General features: G+C 41.6%; 1 long non-coding RNA gene across 3 annotated transcripts; it reads left to right on the forward strand.

The window, feature by feature from the left end:
• Positions 1–2,073: 2,073 nt before the first annotated feature.
• Positions 2,074–7,694, forward strand: LOC149124941 (uncharacterized). 3 transcript variants are annotated; one of them, XR_016212527.1, is made up of 4 exons: positions 2,074–2,295; positions 2,479–2,556; positions 3,993–4,076; positions 7,236–7,694. It is a non-coding gene; the product is annotated as an uncharacterized LOC149124941 (long non-coding RNA). The 3 variants fall into 3 exon arrangements; XR_016212526.1 differs by lacking the exon at positions 7,236–7,694 and adding an exon at positions 6,254–6,466; XR_016212528.1 differs by lacking the exon at positions 7,236–7,694 and adding an exon at positions 6,254–6,466 and having other exon boundaries at positions 3,996–4,076.
• Positions 7,695–8,039: the final 345 nt, after the last annotated feature.

An 8,039-nucleotide genomic window follows, 5' to 3' on the forward strand; every position in this document is an offset into this window, starting at 1 on the left:
TTAGATTCATGAATGATATGGGTCCAACTTTGCTTTCTCATGCAATCTTTGTCTGAATTTGGTGCAAGATTTTGTTGACTTCAAAGAAAAGGTTGAAGAATGGGCATTTCGCCTAATGGTTAAGATGCATATTTCCTACATCAGAGTGCCTGAGTTTGATTCCTGGCTCCAGTTCCTGACTCCAGCTTCCTGCTAATGCGATTCCTGGGAGGCAGCAGGGAAGGCTCAAATGATTCAGTTCCTGCCACACCTGTGGGAAACAAGGAGTCGTTCCCAGCTCCTGGCTCTAGCACCATTCTCAGACACAGGCATCTGGGGATGAAGCCTCAGATGGGAGCTCTCTGTGTGTCTCTGTCTCTCAAATGAATACATAAAAGAATTAGGAAGTTCTTATCTTTCCTCATTTTCAATTATATTGATACATGTATATAAGGTAAAAACCAATAGTTACCTTGAAAGCTTTGTCTAATTTATCTGTAAGACTAGTTTGGTCTAATATTTACTATGTGCATATTTTAACTACTGACTCAAATACTGGTATATTTTTAGAGGTTTTCTCCAGTTTTGAGTAAGTGATATAAGTGCTATATTTCTAAGAATCGCTCATTTTGCAAGTGTTTTCGGTAATATAGTGTTATTATTTTCTTATTCTCTTATAGCTGAAGTTCTGTTGTCCTTTAACATCTTGTGATTTGTTGGTTGGTTGTTTTCTCTCCTTTTTCTTGAGCAATCTCTAGAGGTTTGTCTTTTGGCTTGGTTTATCCTTGTTGAGTTACTTATTTCTGTTATTAAAGAGACCCTACTTTTAATTTCTCCTTTTTCTGAGTTTGTTTTCAAATCCTGGATGATTGAGGCAGGTGCTGCCGGGCAGCAGGTTAAGCTGCTGTGTACAACGCTGGCATCCCGTATGGGAGTCCTGGCTGCTCCACTTCTGATCCGGCTCCCTGCTAATGCTCCTGGGAAAGCAGCAGGAGATTGCCCAAGTGCTTGGGCGCCTGAACCCATGTGGGAGACCCAGAAGAAGCTCCTGCATCATGGCTTTAGCCTGACCCAGCCCTGGCCCAAATGGTGTCTTAACTGCTGTGGCAAATGCCTGCCCCTGTTACTTTATTTTAATTGTACACTATCCTAAGAATATAGTCTTACAAAATAATTTTCAAATTACCTAATACCTGATTTTGACCTCACTTAGGGTTAATTCTTATAAATGCTTCATGTCTATATTAATGTACATTCTCCAGTTGTCAAATGCAGAAGTCAACTTGTTGCTTCTTTATCTCTACTAGTTTTTGATGGATCTGTTAGTAATTGAATGAAATGTGTTGAAATTTATCTTCTTTCTTTTTGTTCCATATATACTTTGCTCTCTATATTTTGAGATGAATTTTCCCCCATGTTAATCTGCATATAGATTGGTTAGATTTTCTTAATTATTATGTAATGATTTTTTTCCTGATCTTTTACAGTAATTTCGTGTTAAAGTCAATTTTCTCTGGTGTTAACCTAGCTACCCAGTGGTTTTTTGTTTGATACTGTTATCTTTGTGTATCTCAGGTGGCCCCCAGTAATTCCCTGTTCTGATAATCATGGCATTTAGTGATCTCTTCTCCCCATGAGTTAAGCTGACCAGCCCAATCAGTAAGGTTACATAAATTGTACTGTTTGGGTTTGGGCCCAGGATATAAAAGACACCTTGGATTTTTGGCTCAAAGGAAAGCCAGATGTCCCGTTGTGAGGATACCAGGCCTGTGGAAAGGTACTTCAGTTCCAGTCAAGCTCTGGGACAGCTGGAGTCCCAGGCCACAGCTTGACTGTGATGTCTCAGCAGACTGGGAAAAATCATTCCGTTAAGCTCCTTCTGAGTTCCTCAACTACAGGAAAATGTATAGAAGAAGTAATGTTTGTTTCAATACATTAATTTTTAAGATAATTCGGCATGCAGAGAGAGAGACAGAAAGGATACAATGCTATTGTCTCATTTTACCTGCACCTGAGTTTTTGTATTTGGGGTACATAAATAGCAGATGGCTGTGTACTCTTTTGTTTTTTTAAATTTTATTTCTTTGAGAAGCTGAGAGACAGAGAGGAAGAGTGCTCCCATCTGCTGGTTCATTACTCAAGTGCCCACAGCTGCTGGGGCTGGGCCGGGTCCAAAGCTGGGAGCTAGGGACTCAATCCAGATCTCTCCTAGGGGTTGCAGGAAGCCAATTTACTTGAGCTATCACTGTACTTCCTGCATTGGCAGGAAGCGGGAGTCCAGAGGCAGAGTTCAGAACTGAACCCACTTACTCCAGTGTGGGTATTTTAACCACTAGGCTAAATACCTGCTCCCCACCTGTATTTTACAGCTGTGTTTTAAAATTTAAGAGGAAATAATGAGACAATGTCCTTATTATTCTCTGCAGACAGTATTTTAAGATAACATATATATATATATATGTATTTGTGATTTTATTTCACTGCTATTTTTTCTTATAGGTCAGATGATCCCTTTATGATAATTTTCCTTCTTGCTGCAATACATCTAGAAATTTCTTGAGTAAAGAATTGCTAGAGGTAAGTCTGTCTTTGTTTATCTGAAAATGACTCTACTCTTGCTTCTGCAAAATAATTTTTTATTATAAATATTTTTATTATAGTTACATTAGCTCAGCATTTTCTATCAGTCTGAGTTTCAGTCTTTATTGAGTGATGGGTCTTTTTTTTTTTCTTAAAGCGTTTACGAGCCTCTCTTTGATTTTGGTATTTTGCCAACTTTGTAAAACCCATCAAAGTGTGGATTTCTTTTCTTTTCTTTTTTTTTTTTTTTTTTTTTTTTTTTTTTTTTTGCTGCCAGAGTCATTATGCTCCCTGAGTTTGTGAATTCACATTTTCATTTACTTTACAACTTTTCTGCCACTGTCTCTTCACATATTTCCTCCTCTGTCAGCTATCTGAACCCTCTTCCCTTTGGATTCCAACTACACAAGTCTTAGAGCTACTCATCCTTTCTTCAATGTATTTTAACTTTGTTTTCACATCTTCTTTTTTTGTTGTTGTTTTTGGTCCTTTATCAGCACATTTGGGTGATCTAATCAGATATATATATATATTCAGTTCAGTAATTATTTCTTTAGCTGTGTATAAAAAGTTGTTTAACTGGTTTGTAGAAGTCTGTAATTCAAAAATCGCGTTGTTTTAAAGAATTATTTATTTACTTGAATGTGTGAAATGGAGAGAGGAGAGATAGGTAGAGAAAGAGAACCCACTGGTTCGCTCCCCAAATGTCCATAACAGCCAGGGCTGAGCCCAGCTGAGCCAGGAGTCTGGAGTTCTATTGGTCCTCTCTCGTGGCCAGCAGGGGCCAGGACGTGGAGGGTCATCTGTTGTCTTCCCAGGCACATTAGGAGAAAGCTGAGTTGCAAGTGGAAGAGACAGGACACAAATCTGCACTCTGCTGTGGGATTCAGACACCCCAAGAGGTGATTTAACCCACTGCACCACAACGCCAGTCCCAAATTGTATTTTTAATTAAGATATTTCATCTTTTTAATTTTAATATCTTTTTGCCCACTACTGATGGTCAAGTGTTGCTTATCATATTTGCGGTTTTTTATTTAATTTTCTTAAGCCTGTGCATACTGTTGGTGTGCACATCAATTGGGAATTACAGTTGCAGATGGAATTAGGATTGCTAATCATCAGAGAGGGGGATTATCCTGAATTATCCAAGCAGGAATAATAGCTAGAAGGACCATTAAAAATGGGAAAGGGAGGCAGAGGAAACAGGCCAGAGAAAGAGATGTTATAATGAAAGTGGATCCGGGAGATATAATATTTCTGGATCCAAAGACTGTAGTTAGTCCCAAAAACCTGGAAAAGGCAAGGAATAGACTCGCCTCCAGGGGTTCCAGAAGAGAACATGGCCCTGTTGACACCGTAGTTTCAGGAGAACTCTAGGATGATAAATTCCTGTTGTTTCAGGCCACTAAGTTTGTGGTCATTTGTTATAGCAGCAACAGACAACTAATACATAGCTACCGCAGTTGGCTCTCTGCTCCCGTGGATTCAACCAACCAAGGATTGAAAACATCCAGGTAAGAAAATACTGCACACGTTGCATCTGTTCTAAACATGTGAAGACTTTTCTTCCTTGTCATTTTCCCCTAAACAATACAGTCTAGCAACTATGTGCATAGCCTCTGCACCATGTGAAGTGTTATGAGTCATCTACAGATGGCTTAAGGTACATTGGAGGAGATGGGTGTTTAGCTTAGAAGTTAAAGACCCCAGTTAAGGTGCTGGCATCCCACATCTGAAAACGTAGGTTTGATACCCAGCTGTGGCTCCTGACTCCAGCTTCCTGCTAATTCAGATCCTAGGAGGCAGCAGTGTGGTTTGGGTAACTGGCCTCCTTCCACATGTATGGAGGACCTGGATTGAGTTCCTGGATCCCAGCTTCAGCCCTGGCCCATTCCTGGTCTCTTTGTGTGTTTGGGAAGTTGACCAGCAGAGCTCCCAGATGGGAACTTCCTCTCTCTCTTGCTATCAAATAAATAAATAAGTAAATAACGATTTTAAAAGGCGTATGTAAGGATGTGCATAGGTTAAGTGCAAACATTATACAGTTTTGTACTTGGGATTTGAACATCTGCGTATTTGCTCCATTTGGGAGTCCTGGACCCCTTTCTCCCAGAAATCAGGGACAGCTCTAGGTAGTCTATGCCTGAGCATTTCAGTGCCTGAATCCTTAGGATCGAAGAGAAATGTTTCCCAGATCTGCTGGCTGTACTCCTGGCTTGTCTTCTCTCAGGCTTGGTGGTCACTTTATTTTCAGGTTATATTTTTTTATCGTAATTCCTAGGAATTCCACAGACCTAATTGGGAATCTGTTGACTGAGAGGAAATTGGCATCTCCATTTACCCAGAGAACTTGGGGAAATCCTCTGGAAAATTCATTTTTTATTTGCAGATACTGTTATCAAATGTTTAATGCAAAGGAGAAATGATCAACAGAAAATTCATTTAAAAAAAGGAAATCAATGTTGTATCTTTCTGTACCTGTTTTCCCATTGTTATAGTCAGAGGTTAAAAACAAAACCTTTTTCCTTTTCAATCAAAATATTCATGTAAATGAGATTCTGGGATATAATCGTTGTCTATAATGTACTTAGGTATGTCAGAAGGAAGCTTGAATGAGTTGGAAAGTGAAAAAGTTTTGTCCTGGGGCATGCGCTGTGGCATAGCAGGTAAAGCCATCTCCTGCAGTGCCGGCAGCCCATATGGGCACTGGTTCATCTTGGCTGCTCTACTTCCTATCCACCTCCTTGTCAATGTGCCTGGGAAAGCAGCAGAGGATGGCCCAAGAGCCTGGGCCCCTGCACCCACGTGGGAGACCCAGAAGAAGGTCCTGGCTCCTGGCTTTGGACCAGACCACCACCAACCCTTTAGGCCATTTGGGGAGTAAACCAGCAGATGGAATACCTTTCTCTCTCTCTCTCTCTCTGTGTGTGTGTGAGTGTGTGTGTCCGTCTCTTTGTAACTCTGCCTTTCAAATAAAATAAATAATTTTTAAGAAAGTTTTGTCCTTGTATGTAGCTGACTGAGGGAGCTTGTCAAGGCTTCAGATTCTAGTTCAGGCTTAACTCTGCAGGACTTGGTTGTCTGAGGTTTAGACACTTTGTATTCAACTCAGTGTGGTCATTTTCACCTATATCTCGGAGTTAGAGAATGGAAAGCAGAAACATGAAACTGAATTCCAGAGAGTGATTTTGATTTTTGCCATTACAAACTTGGGTGAGAGACATGGAAGGAAAGACTTCAGAACCAATGAGAGAAATCGATTTTGTATTAGCTATGCCTTCCATCCCCGGTTCTTTGTATGTCTTATCTTCATGAGTAAAGTGGAACGACTTGTGCTTCAAATCAACCAATTTTATGACTGAATCTTGAGTGTCAGTCTGTTTCATTGCCCTGAGGGAAACATTCCAAAGCTGTGAGCAAACTCTTATGCTGTCTACTGCTAATGGTGGGCATTTCTGGGATATAACTTGCACGTTTATGCATTAGAATTTATTTTGTTTATTGTAAAGCACCTGAATTGACATTTAGGAACTAAAATCACCCTGTCCACCCCCCCCCTTTATTTTGAGATTCAGATATGATGTTTAATTTGAGGCCAGTGTTGTGGCTTGGTGGGTGGGGCCGTGGCCTATGACACCAGTGTCCCATATGGGAGCTGATTTGTGTCTCTGATGCTCTATTTCCAATCCAGCTACCTCCTAATGCACCTGAGAAAGCAGTGAAGGATGGCCCAAGTCCTTGGGCCCCTGCACCCATATGGGAGACCCTGAAGAAGTTCCAGGCTCCTGGCTTTGAGCTGCCCAGCCTGGGCTGTTGCCACCTTTTGGGAAGTGAACCAGCAGATGGAAGACCTCTTTGCCTCTGTTTCTCCTTCTCTCTTTGTAGCTCTGCATTTCAAATAAATAAATGAATCTTTTAAAAATGTGATGTTTAACTTGCCCCTATTTTCTTGCTTTTTAAAGATTTATTTATTTGAGAGTCAGAGTTACACAAAGAAGGAGAGGCAGAGAGAGAGAAGTCCTCCATCTGCTGGTTCACTCCACAAATGGCTGCAATGGCCAGAGCCAGCCCGATCCAAAACCAGGAGCCAGGAGCTTCATCAGGGTCTCCCATGTGGGTGCAGGGGCCCAAGCACTTAGGCCATTCTCTGCTGCTTTCCCAGGCCATGGCAGAGAGCTGGATTGGAAGTGGAGCAGCCAGAACCCGAATCAGTGCCCAAATGGGATGCTGGCACTGCAGGCGGCGGCTTTACCCACTACACCACAGCGCTGGCCCTGCCTCTACTTCCTTAATCACAACACAGGCACGCATGACAGCCCTTTCAGCAACTGAGTGACAGTCAGGGCACCAAGTGCACACAGAGTCCTGCTATGCATGTGTCAGTGTCAGATGGATTGTGTTTCAGAAGTCCCATGCAGACTCCTGGGTTGATAGTTCTGAGCACATCCTGCCTGCCTTGTAGCAGTAGGAATGCCTTCTTCAGGAGTCCTGAAGTCCCCTGAATCTGATTAGGCAGTAATGAAATGCACTAACTTTTATATAACAGGACTTCAAGAGGGCAGGCACATTTCCAGGATGGTTGACTCAGCATTCCCCATAGGCCATCAAAGTCCCAAGTTGTTTTCACCTCTTGTGCCCGACACTCTCCCTTTTCGCTTCTTTCTAACATGCAGGGGAGCTGTTCACAACTATTGCAAGGGTCACTCCTGGACATGAAATTGTCACGAGGAAGGAGAAACACATGGCTGACTCTTAGAACAGAAGGAAGATTTCTTCGAAGTCAGACATCTTCTCATACCAGCAGGATGGTGCAGGCTGGCCACCCTCAGTAAGTCAGTGACAAGGAGATCAGGGCCACCCTCTCATTGGTCCATCCTGCCCTTAGAGCGGAGGGTGGGGTCAGGCTCCACTGCTGGAATGTGCCATTAGGACAGAAAGAAGGAAGGAATTGATCTTCGGTAACGAAACAGGTGCCAACCACATCACTCATCTAATTTATTTCTTTAGATTTCAGATTGTTAAAGGGAACCCATGTAATCTCAAAATTAAACTCTCCAATGGACATTCTTAGTGAAAATCTTGAAATGGGTAATGCCTGAGTGCTAACTCGTTTGCTAAGTGATTGACAGGGAGTTCTTAGGGCTGTAAAGAAGGTGCATTGGTCACCCCAAAGATTTCACAATGAATCAAATCATGGGCATAAAACACCTCAAATACATCAGCACTCCTGGGTGTTATTTTCATTTTCTAGGCAACTGTTCAGATACTACTGGAAAAAAAAAACTTATTTTCTCAAGGAGAGGTTAATTCTTCAAGAGGAGAGATTAGGCAGCCATTTTTAAAGGCGTAGAGGCATTTTTTTTCAGGTCATTAACATTTTGCAAAAGTAAGCTTAGAAAATGTGTCCTAAAATGCCAAATAGCTGAACTTTAACAAAGATAAAGTGAGAAAGTCAAGGTAAAGGCTAAAGAATACAT

Source organism: Oryctolagus cuniculus, chromosome 8, assembly GCF_051225735.1.
Source record: "Oryctolagus cuniculus isolate XC-2025 breed Fujian yellow rabbit chromosome 8, ASM5122573v1, whole genome shotgun sequence".
Lineage (NCBI taxonomy): Eukaryota > Metazoa > Chordata > Mammalia > Lagomorpha > Leporidae > Oryctolagus > Oryctolagus cuniculus.